This window comes from Leptonychotes weddellii, chromosome 1 (genome assembly GCF_054177405.1).
Source record: "Leptonychotes weddellii isolate Sample4059 chromosome 1, ASM5417740v2, whole genome shotgun sequence".
NCBI lineage: Eukaryota > Metazoa > Chordata > Mammalia > Carnivora > Phocidae > Leptonychotes > Leptonychotes weddellii.
The window spans coordinates 92,719,593-92,736,816 of NC_138369.1; the positions used below are offsets into that span (position 1 = coordinate 92,719,593).

Genomic DNA, 17,224 nt, shown 5'->3' on the forward strand with positions numbered 1-17,224 from the left:
AATGAGCATTGCATAATCAAGTATAGATTTAAATAACTTAACTTTTTGAAAACTTGCTTACATATATAAATTTGTGTATATGTTAATTATATATGTATATACGCACAAATTATAGCCTGTCACCATGATTCTAAATGTAAGGTTTGTGAAGACTTTTCCATTCTCCATAGAATTTATAAAGCAAAATGACTCTGATGTTTCACAACTTCCTCTTTTGGTAGAGTGTCCTTTTGCAGAGAAAAAAAAAAATTGACTAAAGAGAGCTGAGTGGAGTCAGAGCCCTTCGAGATGCTGGTTAAGTCAACTATTTAAGCAGCTTAACAAGCAACTGAAAATAAGACATTGCGGTAAGAAGAAAGTGATCACTTGCTATTTTTCATTTTATTATTTGGATTACTGTTTGTGGAACAACAATTTAAATGTTGGTTGGATTATAAAATAGATTAGATAAGTCTAATAATTCTAAGTAAGTACTCAATATTTTAAATGAAGAGGTTTACTGCGTTTACTGTTTCAACTTCACATACAACCTTTTGAAAAGCTGGGGAATTTAAAAATTCTTATTGATCTCCAAATTATTTTAACTGAAAAGTAAAAAAAAATTCTCTTTTTTTCATAGTTTTGTACACAACTTAGTGCTGAAAGAACCTTTGTCGTAATACAAATTTTGAAAACTTTTTCTTCCCCTTGCTCCAGTAAATTCCTAACATGTGTAAGTTATCCTACCTATATTTGTTTGTTAATTTTGCATATTACTAGTTGGACATATTCTGGAAAAAAGATATTCTTGCGCTTGTTTCTACTTACTGTGAAAATATATATTATTTAAAGTCTTACATTTCAGTATTATTTTTCATATCATCACATTGTGATGATATTTAAATACTTTCAAAAAAGCAATTTGTAGTGTAGATAGTAGTATTTAAAAATGTAAATAAGGTAAGTAAATCAAATTTTAGAAATTTGTTTAAGATTAATTTGCAGTTGTAGTGCCCAAAACTGGAGCAAGACCTATAAAACCATTTGGATTCATAATTTGGGATCAAACTAAACTGAAACTAATTTCATTAGCCAACTCTAAAGTAATCTAAATCCAGCAGAATTATTTTTATTTGTGCCAAGCTAGAGTAATGTATGTACATATTAACTATTTAATAGAATTGTATTTCTCATACAGTAATTTTTAAATCATTTTTAAGCAAATAATATACCTGAATGCTTACTTAATTTGGTTTGTTTTTAATTAGAATAATCACATGGTTTCTGAAAAAGACAGTCTGCATTGTTCCATTAATTAACAGACTTAATTTTAATCAGTTTGGTTAAACAATGCCGTCACACTGGTTCTATTACATTATCTAGAAAATAGGGTGTTTTTAAAAAATTATTTTCATGCAATGTACTGTGACGGGAGTAGCTGTCTTTGGTTACAGAGAGAAGAAAAACAGATTGTTAGTGTTATAAATTCAGGCAATGAAGAGTTGACTCAAGTTTGACATTCTTAACTAGATCAACATTTTAAAATTAAGTTGATAGTTGTGAGGAATCCATTAAAATTGTGCCTATTCATCTTTATGTATCACACGCTAATTAAACACACCAGAACTTGATTATTGTTCTTTGCAACAACACCACTCATAATGTCCCTCTCTTTAAAAAAAAAATGCTGGAAGTATTTTGAAATGTCCAGAATTTTAAGGAAGAGATAGTTTGATATCATAAACTATCAAGTGCTGTGTGTTTGTCATACATAGTGTGGTATTACACGGAATAACTGATAACAACCAAGAAAAACGTGGCCCAAGGAAATTACAATCTAAATTGATCAACGCTGTAATTCAGAATGGCAAATGAAGGCCAAAGAAGTAGAGAAAATCCTGTCTTGCTGGCAAGATGGATGTGTTGTAGTTGTGGTGGTTGTGATTGTCATGAACTATTAAAGTCTCTGAATGAACAGCCTAGTTCTAGATTATGGAAAATAAATTTAGAATTTGTTCTATGACAAAATCATATTTACAGAAAAAAATTAGTGCTACCTGGTTGAGTTTCCTTGAGTCATGCGGATTGTTAAAGGGGGCTATCTTACCATTACTGGGAGAATAGCAAGATGCATTGCTTACGCTTTTCTTTCACGTAGTGTAATAAGAAAAAGCCTTTAGAATCCACCCCCAAATCCAAATTTTTTGAAGTGAAATTAGATATAATATTGTAAATAATTTATTGCTGGCATACATAAATATTTACTTTTGAACTATAGATGTATATTTTACTGTTTCATTAAGATTACATTCATGTGACACTAAGACATAAATTTTCATTGACTAATATAAGTTGAAACTGGGTGACTGCTGTATAGCATTGTGAAATTTTCTGTCTTAATAAGACATGGTTGACTCTGTGATGTGTGTGTGATCTTACTGGGCATCCGTCAGATTGTTGAAATCCAGGGGTGAGCCAACGAATCTCACAGTTTAGTGGGTGTCTGCCCCCTCCTTCACAGTGTGAACTTTCTAAAGCCGCCCACCTGTGCAAGAGAATGACCTGCTTCTAGAGGGCTCTATCCCACCTTGGCAAATATATTACCTCTCCAATAATAATTTCACTTTGAGACAATGATGCTATTTGTTCTTAACATAAATAACTGGAGGGGCGCCTGGGTGGCTCAGTCGTTAAGCGGCTGCCTTCGGCTCAGGTCATGATCCCAGGGTCCTGGGATCAAGCCCCGCATCGGGCTCCCTGCTCAGCAGGAAGCCTGCTTCTCCCTCTCCCACTCCCATTGCTTGTGTTCCTGCTCTCGCTGTCTCTGTCTCTGTCAAATAAATAAATAAAAAATCTTAAAAAAAAAAAACAAAAACATAAATAACTGGACTTCCAAAACAACTTTTCAAACATTGAAACACTTGTTTGTTTGGTTTCCCCTTCTTTCGGCCATTTTCTCATTTGCAAAAGTAGATGAGAGTTTGTTGCCCGAAAGAAAGATTGTGGTTTGGGTGCAGACTAAGAGGGATGGCGTGTTTTGAATTCAGAAACGAAAATCCTCTGAATCTGGATAATGTGTCTCTTCCAACCTTTTAAATGCAAATTTGTGTCCACTTAACAAACATTGATTTTCTATTTATTTTTAGTGGACATGACTTCCAAATAAGTGCCACATGTAACATATTCATATTTATTCTATTAATAAAAATATGTGTTCAATGGGAAAATTATTGTGTTCACAAAAATATGTGCTTTGGAAGTACATGTGCTCTGTAAGAGAGAACATGTATCTCATTTTCATACAGGAAATAATTTCTGCAAATATAAAGAATAAAGGCAAGTTCTTTTACATTTCTGAATATTTCCATTTAAAAAGATACATTTTATGCAGTGTAATGTACACATCTGTACCCTAGAAAATAAAAACACTGTTTAATTTTGAAATCTTTAAAATGTCAATTATTTGCTGTTTGAGAATTATTGTTTGCAATACTTACCTAACATCATTGATATTGTTATTATTTTATATGAACTAAAATTAGGCACTAATAGATTTGATGTTTTCTAAATACTTTCCAACTTTGTCTTTTCATTATTTTATATGTGTACAAAAATGGGTCTTAGTTTTTCAGTATTACTAAGGAAAAGAGCAAATTTGTAGTTTTATATCCAAATTGAAAGAAAAATGGCATTAACATCATTAATTCATATTGGAACCATGGAAAGTAAATCAGAAATGAAGTTAGCCTACTGGTTTTACTCCATGAGCTAGTGTAAAATGTCACAGCTCATTATTATTCTATTTTACAGATATCTCATTGTAAGTTCTCAGGTTTTTCAATAGTTGGTGGTTATCACAGTATCAAAACTCTTTTCACTTTGGAAACAAACACAAATAGTAATATGATCGTGAAAAAAATCACAGTTCTGATTCTGAAAAAAATAAAATTAGCAGCATTTTTCTTTAATCATACCTCAGTTCGATTTATTTTTGCTTTGCATAAGAAAAAAAAAATCGAAGCAGAATACTTTTATGTTTTTCCTGTGTTGGTGAACAGATCTGAATTAGAGAAGAGGCAGGAACATTCTGAAGGAAATTAGGCTGCCTTCTGAGTAAAAATCATATCTAATGCCATTGGAGTTTCTTAAATGCTCACTAGAAATGTTTATTATACTTCATCTACTTAAATTTTTTTTATTAAGAAATAATTTCAAGCTCAAAAGAATTGTAAAAATAAAAATAGTGTAATGAATACCTATATGCCCTTACCCAGATTTACCTAATCTTAACATTTTATTCTATTTGCTTTATAATTTGCTCTTATTCTTTCTCTATCTATATCTTTGTCTCCATTTTTTCTTTCTGAACCACTTGAGGGTAAGTTATAAAAAAACATGACCCTTGACTTCAGCTTGTACTTGCTAAAAATAGAGGTAGTCTCTTATGTAATGGTTACAATATCTACTTCATAAATTTACATCGATACTTTTATCTAATATTTGCCCATATTCCAATTTTGCTATTTATCTAACAATATCCTTTATAATATTTTCCCCTCCAGTAAAGGATCCAGTTTAGAGTCATGTGTTACATTTAGTTGCAATGTCTCTTTAGCCTCCATTAATCTGGAACATTTCCACATCATTTCTTTATCTTTTATAAAATTGAAAACCTTAAAGTCTATCCACCAACTCTTCTTCTTTTCTTTTTAACAGAGTGTTCCTCATTTGTATTTGTCTGACATTTCCTCATGATAAGATTGTGGTCATGCATTTTTTGCTATGATACTGAATAGGTGATGTCTCCCCTCATGCTATCATACCTAGAGCCACACGATGCTCATCTATGCCTCATTGGTAATGCTAATTTAGGTTGCCATGTCAAAGTGTTGCCCCATTTCTCCCTTTTATAATGACAGCCCCTCACGAAAAATTTCCCTTTGGGTTTAATATTAATTGATGTTCTCATCTGATGCAGTCTTTACTGTAATGCATCATAGTTATAAAATCATGATTCTCCAGCTCCAGCACTCTCTGTGTATTTCAGTCAGACTTTTGCATTCTAATGTAAGCAAAAGAACTCCCTTCTCTCCTGTATTTAATTACTAATTTATATATCTGTTACTGGTATAAAGTCACAAATCTCTGTCTTTCCGGTGGTTTATAATTCCTTGCTGCCTTAATTATTACGGTGCTCAAATTGTCAAATACCTGTTTGAGTTATTGGTTAAACTTTTATATTTATTTTATATCTATATTTATAACTTTATATTTCAATTCTGTTCGATCTACATTTAGTTTGAAGTTAATTATCTTCTTGGACATTCCAAAAGGTGGCAATGTCAGAAAAGAAAGTAGGTTATTGGGAGGTATTTGGTCAACCTTGTGAATTTATTATTCCAGAGTGGATTTTTAAAAGTTAAATGTGCATGTATCATCACATTTACAGAAAAATAGGTAAGAAGCAACCATGAATTTGTGTAGTCCATAAGCACTGGAAAAATTCTCACCCTTTCTGTAAGTGATTCTAGATTCCTGCCCCTTGCACTCCCCCATATTCTACTCTAGTAGAATGATGAACACATCCTGATATTTGAGGTAGGAAGAGAAAGTGGGTCAGTGTCAAGATTCATTTTCAGTTTCCATTCTGTCACTTACTGACTGTGAATTTTGAATGGTTACTTTTCTCTTCTCTCTCCAGATATCTCGCCCCATGACTGTAAGTTAAAAAAAACATACCTCCTTAACTTTTTGCAAACTTCTGTACTCATACCTCAAAGTGATTATTAAACCTCAGATGTTAACAGGTATCTTAAAGTTAACATGTCCAAAAGAAAGCCCCTCATTGCCCACCCTTCTCTCTGCTCCATGCCCAGTCTTCTTTGGTTAGTAAATGACACCACCTTATATTCAGTTATCCAGGTCAAAAGCATCACTAGTTTCTTTCTTTCCCTCACCTACATCCTATTTATTGGCAAGCCTGTCAGTTCTATTTCCAAAATACATCCCAACATTGACCAGGTTCATCCTTTCCACCATCTTGAGCTCAGTATAAGACGCTATCATCTCTGTTCTGGACATCTCCGTTCTTCTTATAGCCTATTAAGAAATGCCTCTTTTTCAACTCTTGCATTCCTGTCAGCATGATGTTTTAAAATAGAAATCAAATCATGTGACTCCATGCTCAAAATTCTTTAATGGTTTCCTATTTAATTATGAAAAAATCCGAATTCCTCTCTGTTACTTATGTGTCTTGCCCTCTACCTACATCTCCATCCTCATATCCTACCTCTCATCCCTTCATTCGCTGTGCTCTGGCTCCACTCCTTATTTTGCCCCTAGGGCATCCTAAGCTCATTCCTGACTCAGACTTTGAACATGCTCTTCCCTCTCTTTTCCTGGCATATTCTTCCCACACATTACTGTGACACAACCCTTCTTTATTCAGATATTTGAATGCTCCTCCTAAAGGGTGTCTTCCATGACCAACTACATATTTTATTATCATGTCCCTAACCCAGTCACTCTATCCTTTTAGCTCATTTTAATTTTCTTGATAACACAATGCTACATAAAATTTTTATCTTTATTTCTTTGTTTAATTACTCATTGTGTTTCTGCTACTAAAATGTAAGTTCCGTAAGGGCAGGGTTTGGTCTGTTTTGTTCATGTTACATCCTCAGTGTCTAGAAAAATACATGGAACATACCAGGCACTCAAATGATGAGTAAGCACAAGGCCTCACCAGTTCTGAGCCTCATATACAAATAAAACAAACGTGTTAAAAATAACAGCTATCTCCCAAGGTCATGTTAGGAGGCCATGGTTATGGTGGTGTTCTGAGCTGCCATGCAATTGTCAGGTGGGATATTTCTGTTAACACGGAGTGAAAGGAACTGAAACAAAAGAAGTGGTCCCTGGAGACAACAAATAGACCGAGAAGTTCTCTTCTTTGTGTATTGGCTCTCTTCCACTGAACTAAAAAGGGACGGGTTCACAGTGGGTGCCACTAATCTCTTAGAATCCTGGGGGCAATCGCTCTTGTATTGCTGCCCCACTGACTTTGCACTCGTTCTGCCTCTGCCCTCACCCCCAAGAAAAACATGTGCCCACCCTCCCTTGCCAGTTAGGGCTCATTGCTTCCCTCAAGCCAGATGGAAGAGCAATCTCCTTCCAGAATTCTTTCTTGATTAACCATCTGCCTGTGCTGGCCTCATGGCTATGCATATAGTTCACATATTGTTTTGTAATTATTTCCTGGTTCTATTTTTCATCTTGAAGTGGATTTTAAAGCTATTCTAGGAAAACTGTTTGGGGTTGTTTTGTGTGTGTATCCAACAGATCAAGTTTAAGGTTATAAACATAGGACTTGGTTCTTGAAACTGCTAGGTCCTAAATGATGATGATGATGATGATGATGATGATAATGTTAATAACAATAGCTTTACTATTACATTTTTTAGTACTAGTTTTTAGTACCATTGCATATCATTTTTAGTACCAGGTTTTAGTACCAGTTTTTAAAATACCATTGTATATTAGGTGCTTCACATGACTAACAAATTTACCTCCCTCACTAACTTTGTGAAATAAGTATCATTATTACTATTTTACAGATTTAAGGAAAAAAAGGTTCTGAGAGTTAGCTTGATAATGGTCACAAAACTGATGCTGGTGTGTCTGTCTCTACAGTGGATCTTTATCATTAATATACTGCCTCTAGTACTTATACTGAGAAGCAGGGTAGGCAAAGCTTTGGTTTAAATACAGTTATAAATGCATACATTACATGGCGCAGCCCCTCCGAAATCTTATACTCTAGTAGGAAAAATCTCAAAAGACGTGAGTTTTCGGCCATGATATGAAAAATGTAAGGTGTCACCTGAGACATTAAAATACTTGAGAGTTATACTTCTTCATACAATGATGGCACAAGGCTCCCTGGGGGAGGCAGCATTAAGGTTGAATGATCAAAGTTTTTATCAGATGAAGTGGAAAAGGATTCAGATAATACATTTTCAAAAAAATTCAGAAAATTGTCAAAGAACTGGAAAAACATTTTAATATTACATGAATTTAACATTGAGGCACTTTTTCTTTTTTTTTCTATTCTATGGTCCAGCCAGAGGAGGTATTTGGTGACCCTGCCTTTGTAGTTCTTCTCAAGAAGTGGGCTATGTGAAGAGAGGATTTTAATTCTTGTGAGAAGCCTCTGTTTCCATTTTGAAGTGCATCTATTCATGTATTCATATATCAAGTATTATCCATTAAGCACCCATCTAGATGCTGTGGGAAAACAGTGACCAAGACCAAGTTTCTACCCTGAAGGAGCTGAACTTCAGTCTAGTGGGGAAAGATGATGAGTAAGCCAGTAAACAAGTAAATTTTTGAAAAGGGAATTTCAGATGATGACAGATAGCAGCATGAAGACAACTCAGCAAAATAAAAGGCTAGAGAAACAGAGAAGGGAAGCTTCTTTACCTACCTGACCTCCCAAGACAGCCTCCGTGAAAGGGAAATATTTAAGCTAAGACCTGAATGATGAGAAGTTTGAGTGTGCCATGCAGAGGACCCTGGGAAGAATGATGGGCAAGTGCAGAGACAGGAATGAGATCTGCCTATCTGGAAAGCAGAAAGGAATAGTCCAGGTCTCAGAGGGTAGTGGGAGATGAAGCTGGGAGGTGGGGTTGACCAAGGGCCAGGTTGCCGAGGTTGTAGGCCAAGGCAAGGAGTTGTACCCTGTGAGCAAATATTTGCAAGGACAGGCACGTGTATGTACTGGGGAAATAGGTGCAACAGATGACCCATTCATTATCTGTGTTTAACGCAGGCTAGGAAAAACTGTTGTTTGAAGAGAAGCAGCAATTACTACATAGGTCAAAAGCTTTCTCAGGTGATAAATTATTGTATTTAGATAAATTTCAAGTAAGCTGAGTTTATCTTCAGAAGTTAACTCATTTTCTTGCCTTTTCATTTTTATAACAGGTACGGGTTTGATAAAAGTGAAAAGGGCTTAAATATTATTTAAATTAGTCAATTTAAGATTTTTCAGCGAAATTCCTGGGGAATAACCGACCTTTATCACGGCCATTGAAATAGGTAGCCTGATGTCTGGTAATGGGGTCATCAGCCACCTTAGTTTCTGCATGGATATGAAGTACATAAGACTAGAGAAAAGGCTGTTTTCCAGTCTCTGGAGACAACAGATGTTCTCTTATTTATTCTTCTCATATCCCAGCGCCAATGATGGTAGGGACCCTTGCAGCATCAACCTGTTCTTATTATAAGTAGCAGTTATTTACACTGCATTTTCAGAATAATTATAAATTTCCTCTGATTTATTTGTATTATCCCAAGAGATCTAAATCATCGAATTATTACATTTTAAATCCCAGAATTATATGGACACAACTTTTGGTGGGGGTGGGGGAGTTGGGAGGCTGAGTGTGATTTGGGAAGGGAATACAGAATATCTTACTGAAAAGGACTTCTTCCTCTTCTTCTTCTTCTTCTTCCTCTTCTTCTTCTTCTTCTATTTAAACAAACCTAATAGCTATTAAGAACAAATGGCATCCCCATATACTTGAGAAGTTAATGACAAGTGTGGCTGCTTCTATTTCTGATTTGGGTTAAGAACTGACAATGACCAAAAACACAAAAACAACAACAACAACAAAAAACCTACCAGTGGTGTTGGACTGAGTGTGGCTAGGATGACAATGGGTGGGGTAGGGAGGAACACATGGTAATTTCCCCAAGGCAGGCAGACACGAGATTGTAGGAGCCACAAGCTGACTTTTGAGTGTTCCTGACAATGCCCAAATAGAAAATCATTATGTTACTCGTCCTGGGAAGTGTGGAAGAGTACAGATGACTTCCGTGCTTTTACGTGATGCAGTCCATTGTATCATGCAAACACGTGGGTATGATGACTCACGTATCATTGGATTATTGCAAAGTGTGAGATGGTGTGTGGTTTCCGAGAGCATGTGTGTGTAAATGCATGGATATCTGCAATATATGACTATTTAGAGAACACTCCTGAAACAGGAAGCCACTTCCTGACCTTTTGCTTACTCCAGGTGGACGGATTCACCAAGCAGCAAATATACTGAAGTATGAGAGTAGCAGGTTTTCTACAGTAAGAATAGTACACATTTGTTGACAGGAACTAGATTCAGGAGGGGAGAGTAGAAAGAGCATGTGGATTTGGGGCATGACTCCAGACTCGGATGCTAAAGATGCCTTCTCCAGAGCCAGGTGTCCTCTCCTCCTGCCTTATTTGGCTTTGTTCCTCTGGTTGGTGACCCATCACATTGGAAAAGAATCTCTTTCAAAAGTGTAAATGTTCCTCTTTCTGTGGGTGATGTCACCATTCCCGTGGCCCCAGCCTTTGTTACTAAATAGTACTTAACAACACATAATCATTATTTTCTCCACTTAGAGCTCTGAAGGGTATTTGTTCTGATGAAATCGAGAGATACATTTCTCAGGGAGGTAGGAGTAAAAGCTGGAAAAAAAAAAAAAAAGGGACACTATGCCTGGAACATCTCTTGACTTGTATTACTTAAAAGAAGCAAGTAGACAACTAAATTTTTATCCTGTGGCAACAGCTCCTAATGCATTAAAAAAAAAAAATCGCATATGGCTCCAAAGGTTGTGGTTTCTATGCAACTGTGCATTATATACTCTTTTTTAAAGTGATAGATGCCTTTTACTTGGCTTGGCTTGTCCTTCCCAGGTTTTTTCTTATAAAATGTAGGGGGAAAGTTGGACAAAAGAAGCTGTGCTCTGGTCAATTAAGAGTGATGTTTCTGAAGTGCCTGCTGATCATTCCAGGGAACATCTTGGATTCCCTTCAGATTACATCCTACCTGTCCATTCAAAAAACTATGAGAGGATCTGTCTTCTGTCTTATAAACCATAGCTGTAAATCTCTTAAAGTTATAATTTGATTTTAATCCTCATATTTTGAAGAGATCTGAAGTTTCACATGAGCTTGCTTTTTTTTTTAAGTATTCTCTATTTTTAAATTCATCATTTTAAATAATTACAATAGCTGCAATTTGTCAAAGGCCTGACCTATGCTGGCTCAATTCCTGTGAAATCACTCATTACCACAGTTCTATGTGGTAGACATTTTATGTTAGCAGGAAACTGAGAGTCGGGGAGATTGTCAGGAAACGTGTGCTTCGTAACAGACTCCAAAGACTGTCTTTATTTCGTAGGAGCCGAGGCAAAGGCAGAGCAGCAGCCTTGGAAATAACGCCCCCTTCTGTTTTAACCTGATTCTTCTGAGGAGTGTGGTGCATACACAAGCCATTGCAAGCGTTTGGTGGGGGAGAGGTGGCTATGCTGTTTCCAAGAGGAGCCAACAACCCAGGCAGAAAGACCAGGCTGTAGCAGCCATGGCTCTCGCCAGTGAAAGCTAACCCCATGTCACCTTTGGCACGTGTATACCTATTGCCAATAAGCCCAGAGGAGGCTGCATTTTCTCTCGAGTCACCTGGGAATTTAGTCATAAATGAAACAGATTGACTTCAGCTGGCTTCTTCCATCACAGTAGGGAAAATACCCAGCGTTGGACCAAGCATCATCCATGTACTCCTTTTTCTTAATAATTAACTTTGGCTGTCTCATATAAGTTGGATATTTGGTGCCAAATATGCCCTTTTCCACAAGTTCAAGGCTAATCTAACAAAGTTAACACCTCCCGAGGCCCACATAGAGTTCTTGGTCTTTAGGGACCCTGACAAACTATTTACAGTTTCTACCAAGACAGACCTACCAGAATGTTGTAAGAATAAACAGACTTCAAAGTCTTCACAAGAGGAGAAGCTGTTCTGGCTAAGTCTATAATTTAGACTATCTTCGGAGAAGAAGGACTTCATGAAAAGAGAGGCCCAGAGTGGCCAGCCTCTTTCAAACTCTTAACTTTTTCTTTATTTAATTGTGAAGACTAAATGACAGGTAGGACAGTGCTTTTGTAGGAACGTGGGAGTCTTGAAGCTATAGAAGGAAGTTACACTGTGCATGGGGGTAAGCATGTGGGTAGGAGTTATAGACTAGTGCTCTACTGCTAGTCTAGAATAATCATGCATACACATCTTACGATGGCACCTGAACAGAATTAATAAACTCCTATTAAAGGCACTTGATACATCATTTTTTTTTTAAAGCACACATTACCTATTATATTCAGGAACAGAAAAAAATAATAATTTTACATCCAGGAACAAAGATTAAAAAAGAGCCTTTAATTTTGACAAAACAAAAATCTGATACAATTGGATTTTCATATGTTAATTCAAAAGCTGACATGCTATACTTCTCTGAAAGTATGGTAGAGAAGCTGGCTTTGTCTTGTAGATATCATAACCTTAAAAGATTAAGCCTGAGGGGCGCCTGGGTGGCTCAGTTGGTTAAGCAACTGCCTTCGGCTCAGGTCATGATCCTGGAGTCCCGGGATCGAGTCCCACATCGGGCTCCCTGCTCGGCGGGGAGCCTGCTTCTCCCTCTGACCCTCCCCCATCTCGTGCTCTCTCTCTCTGTCTCATTCTCTCTCTCAAATAAATAAATAAAATCTTTAAAAAAAAAAAAGATTAAGCCTGAGAAATGAATGAAAGTAAACAACAAAGAACACAGCAAGGATGGCATAGTAGTGATCAGTCACAGATTTCCCCAAACCTTGCCCTCGGGGCCTGTATGGTGGACAACGTGCATCCTGACAGAAATAAAGTCACCATTTCATGCAACCAGGAATAGAATCCTGTCTTACAAATTAAAAGGAATTCCAGGGGTGCCTGGGTGGCTCAGTTGGTTAAGCGACTGCCTTCGGCTCAGGTCATGATCCTGGAGTCCCGGGATCGAGTCCCACATCGGGCTCCCTGCTCAGCGGGGGGTCTGCTTCTCCCTCTGACCCGCTTCCCTCTCGTGCTCTCTGTCTCTCATTCTCTCTCTCAAATAAATAAATAAAATCTTTAAAAAAAAAAAAAAAAGGAATTCCAGCACTGAAGACTTGTAGTGTAAGTACATGGCTGTAATTCTAGACATTTGAATTGTGTGGGGGGGAAAAAAAAAAAGAAAGATCATAAAGATAATGATAATCGTCGGGTGCCTGGGTGGCTCAGTTGGTTAGGCGACTGTCTTCGGCTCAGGTCATGATCCTGGAGTCCCAGGATCAAGTCCCGCATCAGGCTCCCTGCTCAGCAGGGAGTCTGCTTCTCCCTCTGACCCTCCCCCCTCTCATGTGCTCTCTCGCTCTCTCATTCTTTCTCTCAAATAAATAAATAAAATCTTTAAAAAAAAAAAGATAATGATAATTGTCTATCTTTTGAGTTTAGATTCACCTGTTCACATTCTTGCTCTCTGTCACTACACATTGTACTTTTATATTGTTTACTTAATAGATTATAATTATTTACTATTTCATATCTGTAGCTGGCTGGCCTGTATGTTTCAAGAGCCTTGAGGTCTAGTTTTGCTCATTCTATAGTCTCAGAATCTAGGAAAGGCTGGAATTATGCCAAGACTATTTGTGCACTGGATAGGAAAGTTGACAACAAAAAGACAGTGAAAAATGCAGCGGTTACTGGTGAGCTGGTGACCTATAGCCAGAAAAAGTTTGAAAAGGGAAAAGAATGTTCAACATTGTCTAAAAATACATTCAGTACTGGGAAGGCTCAATGGGATCAGGTCCTGTCGGCAGTTACTCATTGCTAAGCCTGCGGCAGAAAATATGGGCATTCAGAGCTACCCAGGTGCGGCCATTGGGACCGATGGCACATTCACAACAACCATAAATTAAGACTTCTAATGTTACCTGCAAATGAGATTCGAATGAGAAACGTCCCATTGATGTATTTGTATTTATGATTTAACCATGGTACTTTACTGAATGAATTCATAAGGTATATAAGAATTTGCAAGACTTTTTATTTCTAAGAAAGTTATATATATATATACACACACACACATACACGCATATGTGTATATATGCACACTTTTATGTAATACACACACACACATACATACACACACATTCTAGAGTTTGATACAAATAAATCCAAAAGGAAGTGGCCTAAGATACTTTTGATCTCTCAGAGACCCTAATGTCATTCTCAAAGGGTGCTCATGATCACAGTTTCTTAGAAGGAGACAGGATATGGAATTATAAATAAACAGCAACCTAAGCATTATAGAAGATGTAGGATTATCCTCTGTGTGGACTTAACCATATCTAGTTTATTTTTAAGCCCACAGACAGACAACTGATGCTTATCTGGTATAAAGTGAAACATGGTTAGGTTGCACCATGACCCAGCAGGTGCATGATAAAGGTGTACTACCACCTTAGCTTCAGACAACTAGTCCTGATTCCCACATTTCTAGATTCATATGTGTGCCGGTTTACCCACACCTAACTCTATTTGAGACAGAGTTTCCTGCAGAGAACACTGTTTCTTTCGAGCCAAATAGAACTTACTTGCCTTGCCAAAGGGAGAAAGTGGACCAGGTCAATGGGTCACCACTGATTCTGGGTATTTCCATTTCCTGAACTCTAGCTCAGTGGGAGGACATCTTGGCTGCATATTGGAGCCATCTGAGGAACTTAAAAAAAAAATACTGATGCTCGTATGCTACTCCCAGAACTTCTGATTTGATTGGTCTGGATTACACTCTATGGATTCAAAGTGAAGCCAAAGTCAGGAACCACTGCCTTACTTTTGGTCTCCCCATTTCTAGGATGGGCTCATAAATACCACCTCATTTGCCTCTTGGGAGAGTGCAAAGAAGACAGTATATGCCATTAGAGTTCCTCACATTCCTGAATTCACTGGTTTCCCTTCTTCCTTTATCTCTGGAGAGGAAATAGAAAGGGAAGGAAATAATGGTGGCCATCTTGGGAGGGTGATAAGGGGGGGCCCTTCCCCAAGAGCCCTCCAAGCTCTGCCAGTTAGCAGGTCATTAGGGTTAACCAACTATCTTTTGTCAAAGTAATCACTTTTGAAGGATTAAGCCTCAAGCTCACCTTAGTGTGAATTACTTTAATCAGATAATCTCCTATCACCTAGTTGAGGATTTGTTGTTGAGGACCCGAGGGAAGCAAGGAGAGAATTGCAAAGCCAGCCTGGGATTCACGGAAGGTGAGGTGAGGAAGCCCGCAGTCTGGGAACTAGTCTTGGCCCTCAGTAGGCTAACAGCAGCATAAAAAATTAGAAAAACAAACTTTCTTCTCACATTGCTAGGGCAGTGATTTGTTCAAAGTGTTCCTATGATCAAGTTGTTGTCCGTCTCATGGCCCTTTATGACTTTTCTGTCTTTCTTTCTGCCAGGAAGCACTTAACACGTGCGAGGTAATTTTACCATTTGCCAGCTCTTGGGAATCTGTGAGGAGCAAGGCCTGGCGAAGCCCTAGCCTCCTTACCATCTGCCTGGCACATGGTGAGCACTCAGGGTTTATTGAATTTAATTGAATTGTTTCATTTACTACACTTTTTTCCCCCCAAAAGTGTGAGGGTTTTTTTTTTTTCCACATCTACCCCCCCACCCCCACCCCACCAACTAAACTAGACTGTGAGTACCTTGAAGAAATCTTAATAATTTCTGGGTATCCCCGGTGCCAAGCACAACTCTTGGCATATAATCAGTGTCCAATAAATATTTGTTAAATGAATTAAGAAGCAATAGCCAGCATACCAATGCCTATGTTAAGATATTAGAATTAATTTATGACTGTACTGCTCAGTTTCCACACTATTGGACAAGGCATAGAGGGGGAAAAAGAGAAAAACATGTGTATGTGAATCTCCCACCATTTATTAATGCAACAAAAGTTGTTCTTTCTCAAAAGTCCTTTAGGACACCTGTTGAGAAATGGTCTGAAGGTGATTTCTGGAAAGAGAGAGGTAATAAGGAATAAGAGGGGCAGACAAGATCCAGAGAGAACCCAACAATGGAATGAGAAAACAGAGGGACATAGATGATCATAGAAGCCCAAAGAAAGAATGCCAAATACAAAATGAGTAGAGAGATAAAATAGACATTCAGGAAAGGAAAAATCAACCTTGCTATTGGCATTTTCAGAAATTTGTTTGCCTTTAGGAACCAGTAAGGCAATGGCCATATTTTCAGATGCTTTTTTTCTACATAGAGTCAGCAGGTAGAAATGTTTGCATTATGGTACATAAAGAGTTACACTATAACATTTACACTATAAGACCTATTAGATACTATTTTTAAAAGATTACAGGAGATTCTGGGCTAAGCCACAACACACAATTTTATGAGATGGTAGAAAGCATTTCATAGTATTACATATAATTATATACTATAAACATGCATAGGTAATACGTCCACTTTGGCTTCTTGGCTACCTGTTTCATATCTATTGTTATTTATTTTTAAATTTTTTTAAAGATTTTATTTATTTCTTTGTCAGAGAGAGAGACCACAAGCAGGGGGAGCGGCAGGCAGAGGGAGACGGAGAAGCAGGCTTGTCATCGCCGAGCAGGGAGCCCGATGCGGGACTTGATCCCAGGACGTTGGGATCATGACCTGAGCCAAAGGCAGATGCTTAATGACTGAGCCACCCAGGCACCCTTTGTTTCTTTAGGGTGTATTTCCTGGGCTGGAATTGCTGTGTCATAGAAAATTTTCTTTTTCAGCCTTTCCAGATAATACCAAGTTACTTCCCAAAATGACTGCCTTAATTCACACTCCTGAGTTCTTACATCTTTATATAGCATTATGTCACATAAATTTTTGCTTGCTTATTTTGTAATAACTCTGTTAGCAAATAGAGGAAGATTGCTTCTCAGTGTCCCAAATAAGAAAGGAAAATTCAAATTGTATGTCATTCATCTTTTTTTTTTTTTTTTTAAGATTTTATTTATTTGTCAGAGAGAGAGCACAAGCGCACAAGCAGGAGAAGCAGCAGACAGAGGGAGAAGAAGCAGGCTCCCCGCTCAGCAGGGAGCCCGATGCAGGACTTGATCCCAGCGCCCTGGGATCATGACCTGAGCCGAAGGCAGACGCTTAACCGACTGAGCCACCCAGGCGTCCCTGTATTTATTTTTGTAACTGCTTTATTTATTAAAAGACCATTATTGTACATTTTCTTTTCCTTAGTGACAGTTCTTATTAAAAAAATGTGTATATCCCAGGTAGAATGTCAATATGCTACATATTAGACACATTAATTCAGGATCTGGGTTATAGGTTGTGAAACACTACACTGTGGGTC

At 37.5% G+C, this 17,224-nt stretch overlaps 1 protein-coding gene across 3 annotated transcripts in view; it reads left to right on the forward strand.

Moving 5' to 3' along the window:
- The first annotated feature begins 255 nt into the window (after positions 1-255).
- Positions 256-17,224, forward strand: part of LOC102743902 (muscleblind-like protein 1) — a 203,414-nt gene continuing 186,445 nt past the window's right edge. Inside the window, exon 1 of one of the 3 annotated variants that reach the window (XM_081828002.1) lies at positions 256-347. The gene's annotated coding sequence lies outside the window, so the exon portion shown is untranslated. The remainder of the gene's footprint in view (positions 348-17,224) is intronic. The other 2 variants (XM_081828020.1, XM_081827899.1) reach the window with 2 other exon arrangements.